Source organism: Phodopus roborovskii, unplaced genomic scaffold (genome assembly GCF_943737965.1).
Source record: "Phodopus roborovskii unplaced genomic scaffold, PHOROB, whole genome shotgun sequence".
In the NCBI taxonomy this organism is placed as follows: domain Eukaryota; kingdom Metazoa; phylum Chordata; class Mammalia; order Rodentia; family Cricetidae; genus Phodopus; species Phodopus roborovskii.
In genome coordinates this window covers 205,892-225,099 of record NW_026125985.1, presented here as the reverse complement: position 1 = coordinate 225,099, position 19,208 = coordinate 205,892, and the positions used below count along the sequence as shown (strand labels likewise).

Below are 19,208 nucleotides of genomic sequence, written 5' to 3'. Positions count from 1 at the left end.
AGTTTTAGATTAAATCCTTTGGCAGAGTAAATTTCAAAACAGTCTAGAACAGACTGTGTTATGTGGTTATTAGTGTTAACTTTGTTGAAGATTTACATTGAAAAGGATCAAGCCAAGTAAATAAAATTTTAAATGTACAGATTGAGAAGAGGGCCACCAGGAAGTGGAATAGGGATAAATCTGTGTTCAAGGACATAAATGAATTAAGAAATTGAATAAATTCAGTAGAGACCTAGGGCAAGGTTTCACCAAGATAATTATCCAGTTTGTGAGAGGAATTAAAGAAAATCTTGAAGCAGGCTAGAGTGGTATACAACCTATAGTCCCAGCACTACAAAGGCAGGCAGAGGCTGCCAGGTCTCTGAATTTGAGGCCAACCTCATCAAAACAGAAAGTTCTAGGAATCCTACCTTAGGCAGTAAAGGAAACCATGGAATCCAGAAAGCTATTGAAGATACAATTAAATTATGAAGCTATGTTCCAGCTCCAGCAAGCAGACAATTTGGCAGCATCAGTTTTGGCTTTAAGGAGAGTAATAAATGGTTATGGAATTTGCCTCTGTGTCTATGTAAATCTGTTGAGACAAGGATTGTGTCAGGGGTATATTTGAATGGAGGCCTAAAAAGGCCACTATGTGAATCTCTGAAGTTGAATTCTGTATAGCTTTGGAAATGCTAAGTGGTTAGAGATGTCAGAGTCTTGGCATACCTGCCAAGGAAAGCTGATAACAGGGAGTGGAATGATTTCAGGAAAAAGAAGTATCTTTAAGTAAAGAGAACTGAGAGGAATTGAAGATATGAAGACCATTTTAACATCAGATATGGAGATGCAGAGTTAGGAGTTTTCCCATTTGGCTTTTGGTCTTGCGTTGTCCCAATATCTCCTCATTATACTCCGTTCCCCTTCATTTTGCAACAGTAATGTACATCCTGTGTAATGATATGTTTGGAGGTATGTGATCTGCTTTTTTCATTTTGATTTTCTAGGGGATTACAGTTAAGAGATGCAACGATAGCTAAAGAGTCTTTGAAGTATAGACTTTTAAATAAGTTTGAGTTTGTTATATACTATGGGGACTTGTGATTTCAAACTAAAGACATTTTTGAAATATGATATGGCTACATTCCTTTGTGAGTCAGAAGTAGAATCTAATGGTTTCAAAGAGGCCATTTTCTCCTTGTTGGACTATGTGTGGTCTTGTTAAAGGAAATATGTCAATGTGACATCAAGCAGTGGGGAGGGAGTCACTTGTATTATAAAGCCAAGCCAGTGAGACAATTCATTCCCTTCTGCCTTTGGATAAAATATATAAGGACTCTCAGCTCCAGCCCCATGTCTGACTTTACACTGTCATACTTCCCACCTTGAAAATAATGGATGACAGTGAGCCACCCCAATTAAATATTCTACTTTAAAACAGTAGCCTTGGTCATGGTGTCTCTTCACAGCAATATAAATCCTAACTAATACACATGGAACCAGGGAAGGTCCTTAAAAAATCATTTTATTATATAAGGTAAAAGGTAATAGATATCTGTGTTTTATTTCCAAAGAAAGAACAAAACATATGAGAATAAGTATAAGTAAAATTGAGACCTAGTTAAACTGTCAGCATTGGGACTGGAAATACACACACACACACACACACACACACACACACACACACACACACACACACACACACATATATTTAAGAATGAGAATAACGAAATCGTTGAAGCTGAAAACAATGCACGTAATGTATTTGGTTTTTAGTTTTTTTTTTTTTTTTTTTGGCTACCAGTAGTCACATTTTAGCATTACTTACATGGTAGGAGAAATCAATTCAGTTCATGGTAAGTTCTTACAAATGAAATAAAATTCAAGTATCAAATATCCAAATATATTTTATCAACAATAAAATACATAAATATTGGACTTCCAAATTAACATTCTTCATATACATGACTACACCTTGGTGATATATTCCAATGCAATAATTCACCTAAATTTTGAAGTATCTGAAACTAAAAACTTTTATATCACTTCCAATGTTAATTCAAAGATGATGCTTAATTCAGTAATAATTTCAGGAGTCTATACCAAAGTACTTGGATATATTAATCTACAAAAGGCATTAAAACATAGAAGTTGATGGCAATTAAATTAAACTAGCATTTTAAGTTTATAGACATTAGAAAAATAAATTAACATATAAATCTTATATTTTCTCTTGGTCTATTACAGTATAAATTCCTCTAGAAGGAGCTGAACAGATATATCTTTGCATTAAAAGCTCCAAGCATATTCCTTACCTTTCATGTATCAGATCAACACTATAGCAATTCTTGGATGTATATAAATGTTCAATATTATACATATAAATTTAATAAAAATGGTGCATGAGATAAAATGCTTATTTTCCATTATTCTTTGGTTAGATGTTCTGACAATTAGTCATAACAAGGAAAGTCCAAAATTCCATAAATAGGATGTGGCTATTTTGAGACTGTCAATTTTAATCACTGACAATTTCTAAATGTCGTGATTAGAAGAATTAAAAATCTTGTTACATCTCTAAATATAATCTCTAAATATAATAACTTGAAAAATATGTCACATTTTCAAAGTAACTTCTTACATTAACTAATTTACCCTGGTGAAATATTGTTTACCGACCTAGCACAGATAAAATCACTCAGTGGTAAGTATATGAAGTATTTCAAAATTATCAATTTAATATTGGTATATTTCTTTCTATATAAATTTTCTTGATAGGCTAGTATGTATTATTATAGCATATAAAATCATTTTCAGGATACTTAACTTATTTTAGGTTTATGTTGTAATTATTTGTAAAATACTAAATGAAAATGGAAGAAATTTAGAAAACAAAATACAAAAGTAGAGATGGCAAGTGGTAAGAAAATAGTTAGACTCTTGTATATGCAAATATATATTCCGTAATTCTGGATAAACTGCTCATATACAATAATTTTATGGAATTTTGATTAATGTTGCTAGGGAAACAAATGTTATCAATAATCATGTACCTCAACTGAGACATGCATGACAGATAGGAAAAGATTAAAGGGATGTGGAATGGAAAATGCCCCTCCCTCTCACCACCTGGAACTGACAGAATTTTGACACAACTGACCTGAGAATGACCTATACTGAAATGGTACACCAAACATATTCTGCCTTCCCTAAAATATCACGAACAAGTTTATTGAAACAGATAGTGACCCAAGCTGTAGATTGAAACATATCTCATAACCTCATTAGTTCACTTATGAACATCAAAATTGTGCTGATTCCTTTTTATCCAGGTTTTAACATAATAAAATTTCTTCCTCACAGTAACCTCATAAATCATTTTCTAATTTTATTTATTAAATAATTACTTAAGGAGTAGAGTGATAATTTTCCATCTCACCCAATCTTTCTTATAGATGCCTTCTTTTAAATATTGTAATTACCAAACCTTCTTAAATGCTACACATATCCTGCTGCAGCAGCTTTTCCTTGAGTTCCTTGTCTGTTTTACATATGCTTCTCTTCAATTATATCTGCTTCATTCACCTCAATAACTCTTTTTTTCTAGCTCAGTAATTTTTCTTGAGTCTAACTTGTCCTGAAAGTTATGCAACACCAAGGCAAGACATCAGCTATACCTGCCTAGAGGCTACTGAAGCTTTGAATGGACACTCAATTGCACAAACCAAAGTTTCTAGTTGTATTCTCCTATACTGAGAAGCTAAATGGCATAAAATGTAATTATATGTACTTTCTAGGCAGTATTACAATATGTTTGCATCTTTTGTTTCATGTTTGCACAACATAAAAAGAAAGGATTCTAGAAACACTCCAAAACTGAGCTCATCCAACCTAACTCAGTCAAAAATTAATTCAGCCAACATTGAGTAATACACCTAGAGAATATAAAAACAGGTAAGCAAAAATCATGTGACCACATAGCTAAATGTGGCTAAGCAGTATGTGGCCTCTGCTTGACTCCTTTAAACATTTATTTTGAATTATGGTCTTATATGGAGCACAGTATAGCCCTGAATTAGAGATCCTTCCCAAGTGATAGACTTAGATACTTATAATAATTCATCCAGCTCTTAGATTTCTCTTTTGATTCTTTTGTTTTGGAGGATGATATTTATTTCACAAACTGGTTCATGAATAGCAGCCTGAACTACTGGTAGGACTGAACAAATTATATTTAACAGTGTACAATGCATTATGTCCCTATGTGTTGTTAATGGATTGAATCTCCCAGTAACTTGCTATTAAACATGTAACACAATGCTTCATTATTTGTTGGTGTTTTTGTTGTTGTTGTTTGCTTTGTTTTGGTTTTGGTTTCACATTCATTACCTGAAACAAAAGTAGAACAGAAACCCCTGAGAACAGAAACTCCTGAGAAAGTAATGGTACTTGTGATGAATTATCTAGAATTCACTTTATTTCCAGAAGGCAGTTTAGTTAAAAACAGAATATTCAGCAGGATTGGGTATCATTGCTTTCCAATCCTTTTCTGAGAGGAAGAATTCTAAAATGCCTACCTTTCACACAATAACCTGTACAAATCTTTGAGATTTGATGAATCTGATATGACTGTGATCATGTTACTGTAAGTGGTAATAGGAATTTGGCTGATAGAATTACCTTACTGATCAGATGACTCAGCACTTATCAAAATGAGTATTTAGGACTTAGTAACATGAGATTTCAGAAGCAGCCTTTTCCTCTGGCTTTAAGAATATTTCACAAAAATTGGAAGTGTGAAAGGGTTCAACATGTACTAAGAACTTGAGATGGATCAAGCGGTGGAGCTAACAATAATATCTATAAACTAAGGGTGACTGCTGGTCATCATTCAGCAAAAAAACCCTGACTATCATGAATAGAAGAGTCTTGTCCCTGCAGGCAAGACCTAAAAGGCCATATTTTCAACCACTTTTATGTCTGTTTGTGAGATTTTTTTTTTTTTTTTTGTGGCTAGGATACTGACAGTTTTATGAGAAAACTATGAAACTGAATACAACACTTTACTTTTCATGGATAAGGGAATTGAGCCATGGACAAAATGACATACCATTTTTGTCATTCTTCAGATTTTCCATAGTGTATTGTGTTATTATATTTCTTTACTGACTACTACCTGTAACAACACTATAATTATTTTTTAAAATTGTAAAATGTGTTCAACAAAATGGCAAGAAAATAAAACATCAATTACTGAATTATCATATAAAATAGAGCAGAAATTATTTTTCTTCAAATGAATCCCCTAATTATTTGAAACACTTTCTTTTTTCCTAAGCAGTAATAGCTCATTAGACCCCAATATTAATAGGTCTAGGTTCTCTGGGTATCTTTTTTTCTAATAAATATTTCCTTAATATTTAAAAATATAATTACTTTCCATTTTCCATTACATTCCTCCAAACCATCCCCTGTACACTGCCTCTCTCTCTTTCAAATTCATTACCTCTTGTGTCACTAATTGTTATTTTATACATATAAGTTTATACATCTATTCCTAAATGTACCAATACAATCTACTCTAACTTACTTACGAATCCATATTCTGAAGACAGTTTTGTGTAATTTGTTCTTTGACCAGAAAACTGTGAATTCATCAAGATTTATCTGTGCATTTTCTACTACAGTAGAACAATTTTTACTTCTTTTTTATTTATTAAAATATTATTACGTATTGATCCCAGTTCCCTCTTCCTCTCTCCCTCCCTCCCACCCATATGCCCCAACCGCCCTACCATTCTATTCCCTCCCACTCCACAGGGGGGTGGTGCCTTCCAGAAGGGATCAACAAAATCTGTCAAGTCATTTGGAATAGAGCCTAGGCCCTCCTTCCTGCTTCTAGGTTAAGGGATTATACCTTCATGGGGAATGTGCTCCCTGAGTATATTTAATAGCTTCTTTGTATATGTAATCAATTAGTTTTTTTTAAAAAAATAACCTCTGACAGTAAGATTAATTTTTCTCACATAGCTAGTTACATTATCTCATGTTGAAGAAATCCCATTTGTGTTTATAAATTTGAGAAATAAATATAAAGTCAAACTAAACAGAATTTAAAAATAAATCACATCAAGTTAAGGAAGTTTTAGTAATCCTATTAGGGAAGAGATGAAACTACTGACATAACTCTAGAATCTGTCAATTGTTTGAGTTAGAACATATTTATTTTAAATAGCCTGTTATGCAAAAGAAGGTTATCAAAATTTGATAACAGAAATTTAAAAAAAAATGGCCTTCATATATGGCACAACTATGTGCATATCGGATTATATATGTTTCCTTAGAATGTCAGTGTTTAAATACAGGTGAATTCAGTAATAAGTATTGAGAATGTATGTTACTATCTCAGAAAAGATCGGCAAGAAAAATAAATGTCAGAGAATTTATTAGTCTCATGAGTATTTATTCTGAGTTACTTCATAGTAGATCCAATTAGCTACATTTGCTTACATATTAGATTTTCCTTTATAGTTGTAAGATTTAAATCATCTATATAGTTCTACTTCTAATACTATGAAATTAAAATGCTGATTACAATGATGCCCAAGCTAATACAAAGTATGAATTTAAAAAATTAAGCTTGCTTACCTATTTATTTATATGTGTGTGCTATTTCTGCATGTTCTCTGCCTGCCAGAAGAGGTCACTGGATCCTTTATAGATGGTTGTGAGCCACTATGTGGTTGCTGGGAATGGAACTCAGATCCTCTGTAAGAGTAGCCAGTGCTGTTAACCACTGAGCCATCTCTCCAGCTTCAGATCAAAGTGAGCCTGATTAAAGTTGCGTTATGACAAAAAAATAAATAAATAACGCTTTTATTTTTTATTCCATATTCCTTCAGGAAAATTATATCAAAGCAAATAAATAATTCAGACCCTCAAGTAATTGTTAAGCATTGAAATTTGTTATAATAGACCTTAATATATAAGGGTTATAATTATGAAACATGTGTATGATAATTTTAAAGAAATATTTTGTATTTGCATTTATTTTAATATTCCATGCACATGTATATAATGGTATATATATGTGAATGTGCTAATTACATTTTTTGGCAACACTGATCTATAACTTTCATCTAGTAGAAGTAAGTAGGAGTGTAATACTTTGAATGTGAATGGCCTACCTTGGGATCATAAGTTTGAATACTTGGTTCCTAGCTGGTAGAATTATTCTGGGAAATATCAGGTTTGGCCTTGCTAGAGGAGGTTGGTTAATGGAGGAGGTCTGTAACTGGGGTAAGTGTTGATGGTCATGCTTTCTTAGTATCCTCCATCTCCTTTGGCTGTTACTCTATTGCTACCTGATCTTCCACAGAGTTCTCTGAGTTCCAAGAGGGAGGATTTGATGGAGAAATTCTTTCTAAGACTGTTTCCAGAGCTATTATTTTCTGCATAATATCTGGCTGTGAGTCTCTGTAATTGTCCCTATCTGCTTTAGGAGGAAGCTTCTCTGATGATGGTTGAGCAAGGCACTGAACTGGTTCCCTGGATGGAGAGGCCTGTTCCCAGGAATCCTGTTTATAATTCTTCTAATTCTTAACATTTTAGTTTCAAATTCTTGACTCAAAAATATAAAGATACATATACATTGAATCATAACCTGTATAATTCTACTACATGAATTTATTGAAGTAATAATTTTAAGGTAAAGAGAAAGGTGGTCATCTATATGTATAATGAATGCCTACGAATTAGTGATTAATAAGCAGTGTACACAAATTCCAGAGCAAATGCCACTATAAATGGTAAGATTTCTTCCTATGATGTCTTTCCGTTAATTTTTGAATTGCATTCTGGCCAAATTAAACTTATTTTTTAAACTGTGCTAGAAAAATCCACTATATTTTTCAAATCCTGAGAAAATTATTTTAGAGTATTAATTAAACAATTACCACAAAGAAACAAACTCACACAAAATAAAGTAAAAATATCATGTCTTAAATAATCTATTAATTAATTGGGCATCATTTCTTATTTAAGCATTAATCTTAATTATATTAAAGCCTATAACTCTAATTTTTAAAGCTGGGTTTGGAACAGTAATGCTGTTTTTTAATTTATTTTTTATTGTATGTTCATTTATATTTTGCTGAATGTTTATCGTGCGATGGTGTCAGAAACCCTTGAAATGGAGTTACAGAATGATATATATGTGGCTGGAAATTGAACCCGAGTCCTACTGAATAGCAGCCAGTGTTCTTAACAACTGACCCAATTCTTCAGCCCCTTAAATAAGAGTTGCTATCTTTTATTTTGTTTTATTATGTTTTGTTTTTGGAGACTGTGCTTTCAGTGTAGCACTGACTATCCTGGAACTCATTGTATAGACCAATTTGGGCCTTGATCTCACAGATATCTACCTGCCTCCACCTCTCAAACACCAAAACATGCAGCTCTAAAGTTTTTAATAAAGGTTTTCTTTAATATGTGATATGAACACTAAGAAAATTATTACCAATTACATATTATTTACTTGAGAAATTACTCTTTCATGGTAAGATATCTAAAGATATTTTAAAATTCAAACACTTGTAAAATTGTTCAGAAAACTGATAGAAGTGGAATTATTTCTTTTTCCAGTACATTACTATTGTTCATATACTGCCAAAAGCTTTTCTTGTACTTCCTTGGTAGGATTCCATTTTAACAATATATATTGACAGTGCTCAATTATTCATATTTAGTATTTTGTATTGTCCTGCTGTTTTAAACAGAATGTATAAAAGAGCAGGTTATTTTAAAGATGATGATCTTAGCTTGCTAATGTGGTTTGTGTGTGTGTGTGTGTGTGTGTGTGTGTGTGTGTGTATGTGTGTATGTGCACGTGCACTTATGTGTTTGGGTGTATGTGTGTGCCATCAAAACGGAAGCCAGAATTCTTTATTTGACTTATTCTCTGTGATACCTTGTCTGTGATAGTGGTTCTGGAGTCACTGACAGACTTTACTAGCTAGCATCAAGCCTGAATAATCCTATTTCCCCATCTCCAGCACTGGAGTTGTAGGCACATGCCACCTGACATATGTTTTACTTTACTTATTTTCTGTTCTTCCTCATTTTAGGTGGTGGTTGATATTGAAACTAAGGTACTTAAACTCCCACTGGAAGTGCTTTACTAACTGAATTTTCATCTTGCTTCCACTGATATTATATTCAATATACTCACAGGGATATTATGTTTCTCTTTTCAATAGCATTTGTACAAACACACCAGGTTTTAAGCATAGTTTTAAACATAGGAGATTGTAACAAAATCTGGGCCTGAAAAAGAAAAAGAGCATTTGTATTTTATAAAAACTGAAGAACAGTCAGGACTTTGCATGGAGATTATAACATACAAGGATGTGTGTGTGTGTGTGTGTGTGTGTGTGTGTGTGTGTGTGTGTGTGTGTGTGTGTGTGTTGCAAAAATAGAGAGGATAAAGTAATGAAAATAGTAGTTTGAGGAGATGAGATGAAATGTAACTGTCTGAAAACATTTTAAACAACATAAACACCATAATAATGAAAGCTAATACAATAGTACTTATCAATGTTGATAGAAGCAGAATAAAAAATGCTGATAGGATTTAACTTGAAGAGTGTGTTCTGTGACAAGAATAGAGACTGAACTGCCATATTTTGACAAAGTAATATGGACATAGCATAAGTCAGATCTTCAAATTATGAATCAAAATTCCATCAGTCTGTGATTTCATTCAACAAAGTTATCAGTAGCCTTAATATTTTTAAAATCAATTTCAAAGATGACAGGATAAACTATTTCAAACACATGAAAATTTCTTCATTTACTTATCCCTACCCCTGAACCTTTTACTCATTTCACTGTACCATATTTAATGTCTTTTATGACTCTTTCTAAGTGACATCTATCTTATAGAGATTTTTATCTTCAAGACCAAATTTATTTTTTGTGGGTATACAACTTAGGAAGCAGTAATTTGTTCTTTATTCTGAAATCAGATTTTTAATTCCTTGTTTTTAATTAAAGAAATTAACAGAATGACATTTAAAGTTGTAGGGTATTAAATATATTGCCAATATACATAAAATGCAACTTTAAAATATATAAAACTCTGCCTAAGAAAAATCTTGTTAAAGTGCATATGATGCATGTGGCTAAACAGAGGACACAAAGGCTTTCAGCATTAAGTGTTAGACCAAATTGAGCAAAATACAAGAAATATCATTTACCAGTTTCCTAAGTAAAATCTCTGAAATTTCAAAATGTGGTATCACATTTCATGAGCAAATTACATTTTACATTTTATAATACCTCTTAAATAAATTTTCCAAACTTTTATGGGATTTACTTTCTTCATACATGATAATGATAAATAGAGTTATGCAAGGCTCATTAACAAATTGTCAGAAACTCCTAACTCTAACTCATTTCCTCTGATTCTGAAGATCATCCACTTCCTAATGCCACTTAGTGCTTGACAGTGGGTGAAAACACAAGCTTCTTTTAGAGAACAGTCACTGTAGTTATCAATTCCAAGATGGTTTTGACTTGCTACTACTAAATGTCCGTTCAGCTTACTTAACCTCTGGTGTTAAATAATTTAGGTCCACATGTGTATGAGTTACTCTAAAAATAATGTAAATTAATTTCATGTATTTCATTGAACATTTCAGAAACACAGGAGGCTTCTAGCCACCCTTATATGATGAAGAGTTGGGGATTAGAAACTTTCATTAAATATTAATAAGATACTTGTAATCAAGTACTCATGATTTTCATTGATTTCAGGGAAAGAGATGAATTGTACATCAGTTCATAGGCTCATGTACTTACACAGAAATGATAATGTTAATAATGATAATTTATATAGAATTTTTATTTTCTGTTTAATTTTAGTTTGTTTAATGTTCTGAATGCCCACCCTTCTGTATTTAATCATGAAGTTGTGTCTCAGAAAGTATGAGTGGCCTCTCAATGTAATACCAGATATACTAAGCAATAAGCTAATCCAAAATCAAGGTTTTTCTCCTAGAATGTTTATACCTATTTTTACCTTTCATCTTAGTAATGTTTATACCTATTCTTACCTTTCTTCTTAGTTTTATTATTATTCAATACCATTTCATTTTTTCATTCTAAACACAAATATGTTATAGAGTAAATAGACTAAGGTGTTACATTTTTGAGTACCTATATATGCTATGCCAACCATACTTTATACATACCTTTTCTGTGATTATAATCTTTTTCATTTTTGATTTCTCAGAAAGTTTATGTAACATCCCTAGCTGGCCTAAAACTTACTCTGTACATCAGACTAGCCTCTGCCTCCCAAGTGCTTGGATTAAAGACATGTACCACCACTTCCCATCTTATAATCTTTTAATAAGTATATCATGGTATTCCTGGAAAGAGGAAGATCATGTGATTCAAATGATCTAAAGACCACACAGTAAAAACCTGTAATGCCAGATTCAGAGAAAATATTCCGCCTGAGAGTAAGTGTTAGACAATAACACTACTTCTCCTTGTGCCTGGAACTATCTCTTGGAACTACCAAACCTTTATAACTTCTTTCTGATTGAATCATTCCTTTCATTTTAGAAAGAAGGGTGGTTTAAATTATCAATTTGAAAATTTTGAATTAAATGTATTACAAAATATAGATTTATAGCTTCTAACTAGAAAAATACTAACATTAACATTTCATTTAAAACATATAAATTAAATTTTTGAATTAGTATAATTCCAAAATCAAATAGTTCTCCAAATTGTGCTATGTAATCAAAACTTATTATTTTAAAATTACTAAAGTAAAAACGAAAAAAAAAATTTTCCACTAGAATTAATGCCTTAATACACTTTAAAAATATATAATGAATCATTTGATTTATATATTTTTTTTCTTATTTTACATATTGATCCCGGTTTCTTCTCCCTCCCTCCCATGCCCCCTGACATCCCTACATTTCCTTGTCCCCCACACTCCACAGGGAGGGTGATACCATCCGGGAGGGATTCAACAAAATCTAGGTCCTCCCTCCTGCCTCTAGGCTAAGGGAGTATTCTTCCATGGGGAATATGCTCCCAAAGTCCTTTGTGCACCAGGAATACATCCTAGTTCCACTGTCAGAGGTCCCTTAGACTGTCCAGGCCTTCTAACTGAGGCCCATGTTCAGAGGGTCTGAATTGGTACAATGCTGGTTTCCCAAATATCAGTCTATTGCGTCCATGACCTCCACCTTGTTCAATTCAGCTGTATCTGTGGGTTTCTGCAGCCTGGTCTTGACCCCCCCCCCTTTATTTTAATCACTCCTCCATCTCTGCGACTGGATTCCAGGATTTTGCCTCAAGAGTTTAGCTGTGGGTGTCTGCTTCTGTTTCCATCAGCTACTAGATAAGGCTCCATGATGGCATATAAGTTAGTTATCAATCTTATTATCCGAGAAGGGCATATAAGATAGCTCTTCCACTGTTGCTCAAATTGTTAGCTAGGGTCATCCATGTAGGTCTTTGGATATCTCTCTAGAGTCAGTTTTCTCTTCAAACCTATAATGGCTCATTATCTATTATGGTATCTCTTTTTCATATGATTAGTGTTTCTTATTGTTACCAGTATTTCTCAGCTACATTGATAGTACCAAACTATTTATTTAGCAAATTCCTGGTGGAAATTGCTTTACATTAGTTCCTGTGAAATTCAGAGCATTTGCAATATAATCATGCATTATACATTGCAATGGTACTATGGATAGATGACAAGTCTCTCAATATAGTATTCATGTGAAGATCCATGAAAAAATTTTAGCTCACTATCATAATATAAAAGTACTTTCCTTGAGTAGGGTATAGGTGAAAGTGATTATTATTGATGATTTGAATTGTATTAACTGATATTTTAAGTATGTCTCTTGTCGCATATTGGTTAATAATGTAACTTGCAGAGTTAGCATTAGTTCTTGCTAACTTTATAAACTTCTACTACAAATAATTATTGCCAATATTATCTGACCACACTTTACTAAATAGACTGAGGGAAAGAAGGGACAAGGAAGAGCAAGAGAGTCTGCTTGAAACAGTGATGATATATAAAGCAATGTAAAAATTAACAAGAAGTAGAAGCTGAAGGAAGCCTCTGGATTTCATATAAAAGGATCTCAGAGGCATAGTTCTATTAGAATTGTTATGTGGTATCAGAAAAGGAAAAGAAGGCAATTTGATTTAGACAAAGGCCCCCATTCAACCACTAACAGTACAGTGACTCTGAGGTAATAAAGTAATATATGTAAAATGCCAAGCACACTACTTTATATAAAAGAGGTACTTATTGAAAGTATGATTTCGTCCTGTGTCTGAAATAATTATTTTTCAGAGAATGAACTATACTTTTGTAGGATAGGAAAGTTGCATTTGTGTCAGAAATCAAAGCTGATCATAGATGCAACCACATATTCCTTAAAAATTATAAATGTTTGACAGACCTGAAAGTCAAAATTAAATAGGTCATGTAAAATATCCAGGAAGATCTAAAACACTCTGGAATTCAAGAAAAATATTTCTCTAAATCCAAATTTAAAAAGTATTTCCATGTCTCTTAAGAGCAACAACATTCACCTCATCACCTTTCAGTAATTGCTTGAAAAATACATTACTCTTTTTAGTTTAACACATTGTAAACTCATTTATTAGCCTTGTTTTATCAAATGAAGAGTTCAAAAGTATATTATTTTAACAATATCTAAGGAATAACAATACAGAAAAATCAATCATTAAAGTAAAAATAAAAATACTATCACTATTATCGTTTTATATTAAGTGGAATAGATCAGCTAGCATATATTGTTGGTGAACAAGGATGGTGATGTATAAAGTTCCAATGAAAGTATCACAATATTGACTCCTATCATAAAGAATGCAGAAGTTATTATGCTGACATTATTTTAGAATTCAGGTGATATTAACAAAACAATCAGCCCCTGTTTGCAACAGTGCTTGAAAAAATATCAGAAGATTGAGTTATTTCACTGTTTATTTTTTGAAGCACAATTACAAAGTACAAACTAAAAGGTGAGGATACTAATGTATTTTGAATTTTCATACCTGTAATATGGTTCTTATTCAAGTGACAATTTTAATACTAACTCCATGCAAAAGACACAAATGATTATTATACACATAGTCTAATGTGAAAACTAGTTATATCTACATGAATATTCTTATAATATCATGAATCCATATTCCGTGCTTAAATTTATACAAAAAAAGTGTGTATATACACAGAAAAGTCTGTCAATGATGAAGAAAAGTCCATTCCAAACTCTCTTGAGGAAGGTATAAATTAAACAAGTAATATTATAGACATATAAAAGTGCTAATCTAATATTGTATAAAGAGACCCTACATTCTTGCTTATGTTTCATTAAAACTGGAGTTAATATAAATAACAGTTATAATGTTAAAATATATTGGATTTTATTCATAAAATTGAGCATATATTAAATATTACCAAAGGTGAATTTAGCTGTTTTCTGCATGAGAGAAGTGGGACCTCAGAATTTGGATATCAAATTTAACTGTATAGTCATACCACTTTAATATATAGGATAGCTTCATAGAGACATATATTACTGTTTTTTTTAATTTAAGTAACATAGAAGAAATGAAAACTAAGAATGAACAGAAAATCAAAAAATATTAAATAAGACAAGTGTTCCCCCGGCCCAAAGTTTTATTTTATTTATTTATTTTTCTTATTTTACATATCGATCCCAGTTCCCTCTCCATCCCTCTTCTCTATCTTCCATCCCCTCATGCCCGCTGACCACCCTCCCATCCCATCCCCCCTACTCCACATGTAGGGTGATATCTTCCTGGAGGGGTCATCTAAATCTGTCAAGTCATTTAGAGTAGGGACTTTGCTCTCTCTCCCTCCTGCCTCCAGGTTAAGGGAGTATCTCTCCATGGGGAATGTGCTCCCAATGTCCTTTTGTGCACCAGGGATCCATCCTGGTTCCTCTGTCAGAGGTCCCTTAGACTGTCCAGGCCTTCTAACCGAGACCCATGTTCAGGGGGTCTGAGTTGGTCCAGAGTTTTATGAAATGTAATGGTAAATGGGATGCTGTGAATTAAGCAGGATGGTAATATTTTGGAAACGAGGAACAGCAATCTAGAAGGACATTAATGTTCTGAATATATATTCATTATTTGAAGACCTGTCTTAAATTTGAATTTGTCAGCTTTTTTTCTCCTAGAAACATAAAAACATAAATACACATATGAAGGTATGTGCTTATTCATACACTAAGGCAGTTTATTCATAGTGTATTAGAACTACTTAAATATAAAAATAAAATAAATTAAAATAATTTTTGTTCTAGACATATAACCATGTATATCAATTACTAAATATAAGACTGATGTATATCTATGAATTCTTAAATGTAGGAAGGTTTACACCGCTTCTTTAATCAGCTGTATGATTTCTGTTTACTTAAAAATACAAGTTTTGATCTTATGAAATACTAAAATTTACACATTTAGTTGAGTTGTGAGACAATATGAAATTTTGTTGTTTAATATTCAGATACCATTTTATACCCATAAGAATGGCTAACATGAAAAGCTCCAATGACAGTTTATGATGGAGAAGATGTAGAGAAAGAGGAACACTCCTCCATTGCTAGTGGAAGTGCAAACGTGTACAGCCACTTTGAAAATCACTATTTTGGTGTCTCCGGAAAATGGAAACCAGTCTACCTCAAGATCTAGCAATTCAATTCTAAGATATATACCCAAATGATACATATTCATACAAGGATATCTGGTAAACTTTGTTCATAGAAGCATTATTTGTAATAGCTAGAACATGGAAGCAACCTATATGACCCTCAACCAAAAAGTAAATACATAAAATGTGGTACATTCACACAATGGAGCACTACTCAGCTGAAAAAAAATGGGATCCTAAAATTTGCAGGCAAATGGTTGGAACTAGAAGAAATCATCCTAAAGTGAGGTAACCCAGTCACAGAAAGACAAACATGGTATGTACTCACTTATATACAGATATTAGACCTAGAAAAAAGGTTTACTGGATTACAATCCACACTTCCAGAAAAGCTGGGAAACAAAGAGTACCTTAATAGAGACATAGGCAGTCTCCTGGTGAAGGGGAAAGGAAGAAGAGGACCTGCACAAACTGGGAACATGTGGGGAGAGGAGGGAGTAGGAGAAAGAAAAAGGGAAAAGTGGAGGGAACAGAGAACATGAGGAATCAGAAAGTAGGTCAGGAGATGAATGGAGGAGAGCAAGGAAAGAGACACATCAATAGGTGGAGTCACTATAGGTTTAAAGAGAAATCTGGCACTAGGGAATTGTACAGAGATCGACAAGAGTGACCCCAGCTAACCCTCTAAGCAATAGTGGAGAGGCCATCTTGAAGTCCCTTCTCCTATAATAATGATAAATACCTTAAATGCCATCAGAGAGCCTTCATGCAGTAGCTGGTGAAAATAGAAGCAGAGATCCACAGCTAATCACTGAGCCAATCTCCTGAGAGGGAGGGGTGATGAACAAAAGGGTAAAGACCAGGTTGGAGAAACCCAGAGAAACAGCAGACCTTAACAAGGTGGATCTCATGGGCCCCAGTCTGACAGCTTCAGAACCAGCAAAGGACCAAACCAGACTCCCTGAACGTGGGTGTCAGTTAGGAGGACTGGGCAGATTAAGGCACCTTTGGCAGTGGAACCAGGTTGTATCCCTAGCTTATGAGCCAACTTCAGAATACCATTCCTCATGGAAGGATACTCTTTCAGCCTAGATACATGGGGGAGGGCCTAGGGACTCCTAGAAATAACCTGACAGATTTTGATAATCCCTCATGAAAGGCTCACTCTCCCTTGGGAATAGATGAGATTAGGGGTCTGTGGAGGGTATGGGGTGATGGAAAGGAGAGGAGAAGGAGCTGGGATTGATATGTAAAATAAGATGATATATAATAAAATATACAAAATTAGCAATTCCTCTACATTCAAACAATGATAAGGTTATAGAGCAAGCTACATTTTTATCTTTAAAACAATAGGACTGTATAATTCTATGTTACTATTTAAAAATTTCATCAATTTATGATGTTAGACAATTTTTATTATTTTGAGCAAAATACCTCAGCATGTACTGAAAATTGTATTTTTGTCTTAGTTCTGCTATTTTAGCATATACACAGCCATGATTTCAAGTGTGATTCAAAGTATTTTCAAATAAAAAATCTCTTTGGTGGATATAGTTATTCTATATAAGCATCAAAAATGATGCTACCTAACACATAATTTTAAATAACTGAGTGATCAAATTTAAAGATATTAAAGAAATGTAAAGAAAAGTAACTGGTTTTGTAGGTTCAATGTAGTTTTATTTGTTTTCATTTTTGTTTTGTTTTGTTTTTTGCAGCCTTGAAAGTAAGAAAACATTTCTGTTTACTTGACATAATAATAGCTTAGTTTTTCTTATTACCTTAAGCTTTTGTAAATACAAATCTGTTAAACTGCATATTGAATTACTGGAAATATTTTTATATAAAAAACTGTTTGTACTCAATTCTCTTCAATTTTAACAAAGTCTTGAAGTACTCCCTTCACTGATTTTATAAATAAAGATAAACCTGGGATATAATGAGAAAAATTATGTTTTTGTCTCTTGAAGATTTATAACTAATAACGTGTCAATTTCCAGGTATTTTTACATACCACTGTGGACTAAACCAGTACAATTTACGTTTAAATCAAGAAATTATTGAAATTTCTTTAATTGAGAAATTATAAAAACATCGTGTAATCTATTTTGTGACATTTTATAGTGAAAATCATGTATTGTTTTAAAAAGTTAAACATATTTTTAAAAGAAATATTTTATATAATAAATTAGAGAAGAATAAAAGTTTCCATAATGGGATCAGTGCAGATATTTTTCATAATCATGCAACAGTATTATTTTCATTACTAAGTCAGATTATATGAAGGCTAATAAATGTAATTGTTTTATGTGACAAAGAAAATATAAGTCCTACTTGAATGTGAACTAGTGTTTTTGTGTTTGTTTTTTAGGTTCTGTATTGCTTTGGAGCCTGTCCTGGAACTAACTCTGTAGACCAGGCTGGCCTCAAACTCACAGAGATTAGCCTGCCTCTGCCTCCCAAGTGCTGGGATTAAAGGCATGTGCCTGGCTTGAATGGGAACTTTTACTGTGTGTATCATCAAAAATAATGAGACACTTACAAATGGAGAGATAAAACAGACCCAATTGAGAATATTTAGAATGTAGAAAAACTAACATATTGTTATCAAAACTCTTGGAAATAAGCAATTTGATTTTGTACACTAAGAGGACATTTTAAAAAATTTGCATGGCTTAATTTTAAACTGAGAAAGGTTTTTTTTTTCAAGTCTTGGTATTTCTACTGAAGGTTAGTTTCATGGAGGAGGTTTCATTATGATTGCATATTACATTTTCAAATTTCAGCTTGATCACACACAAAAATAAATAAATAAATCTTTATTATGTGCAAAACCATCTATATAAAGTGCATATCACAAAATAAAAAATTAATTATGTGTCATCCTCAGACAGGGATCATGCTAATATTCTCTTTATCATTTTAACTTTAGTACATGTGCTGCCAAAGTTGCATAGAAAATAATTTTATTCATATAAAATGACTTTCAATCTAAACTTTCAATCTAAAATTAGTCTATAATATTACCTATCTTTCTACCATTGTTTTTCTAATGCCTAAATTGAGAGAACAGATTCCATCAAAGCTATTTCGCTGAAAATGTACCAGGAGTATTAACAACAAAAAAAAGGATTTCAAAGTAATCTTAGACATTGTAAAGCAAATATATATTAATAATGACAGGTAAGTTAAAAGATACACCAAATAAAATTGTTAAGAAGAAAATAGTGTTGTACATAGTGTTGTTCTTTTTTGCCTTTGTGGATAACTTCAGTTAGTGTTTTCCAATTTGTTCTCAAATCAAAAAATTTTCTCAAACACAAAACCTGATTAAAAAAAAAAAAAAAAAGAAATTTTTTTCTCAAAGAAGCTACTCTCTAAGAGATCTAGTTATGGCTTTAAAAATAAAATATCTATTTCAACCTTTCAAAAGCCATTGAGAAATTCTTTAAAGGGATTATCAATGACTATT

At 32.5% G+C, this 19,208-nt stretch overlaps 1 protein-coding gene and 1 pseudogene across 1 annotated transcript in view; both read right to left on the bottom strand.

The window, feature by feature from the left end:
• Positions 1-19,208, bottom strand: part of LOC127218221 (protocadherin-11 X-linked) — a gene marked incomplete at its 3' end in the record, with an annotated part of 252,382 nt that overhangs the window by 159,047 nt on the left and 74,127 nt on the right. The window lies entirely within an intron of this gene.
• Positions 18,593-18,691, bottom strand: LOC127218222 (uncharacterized; annotated as a pseudogene).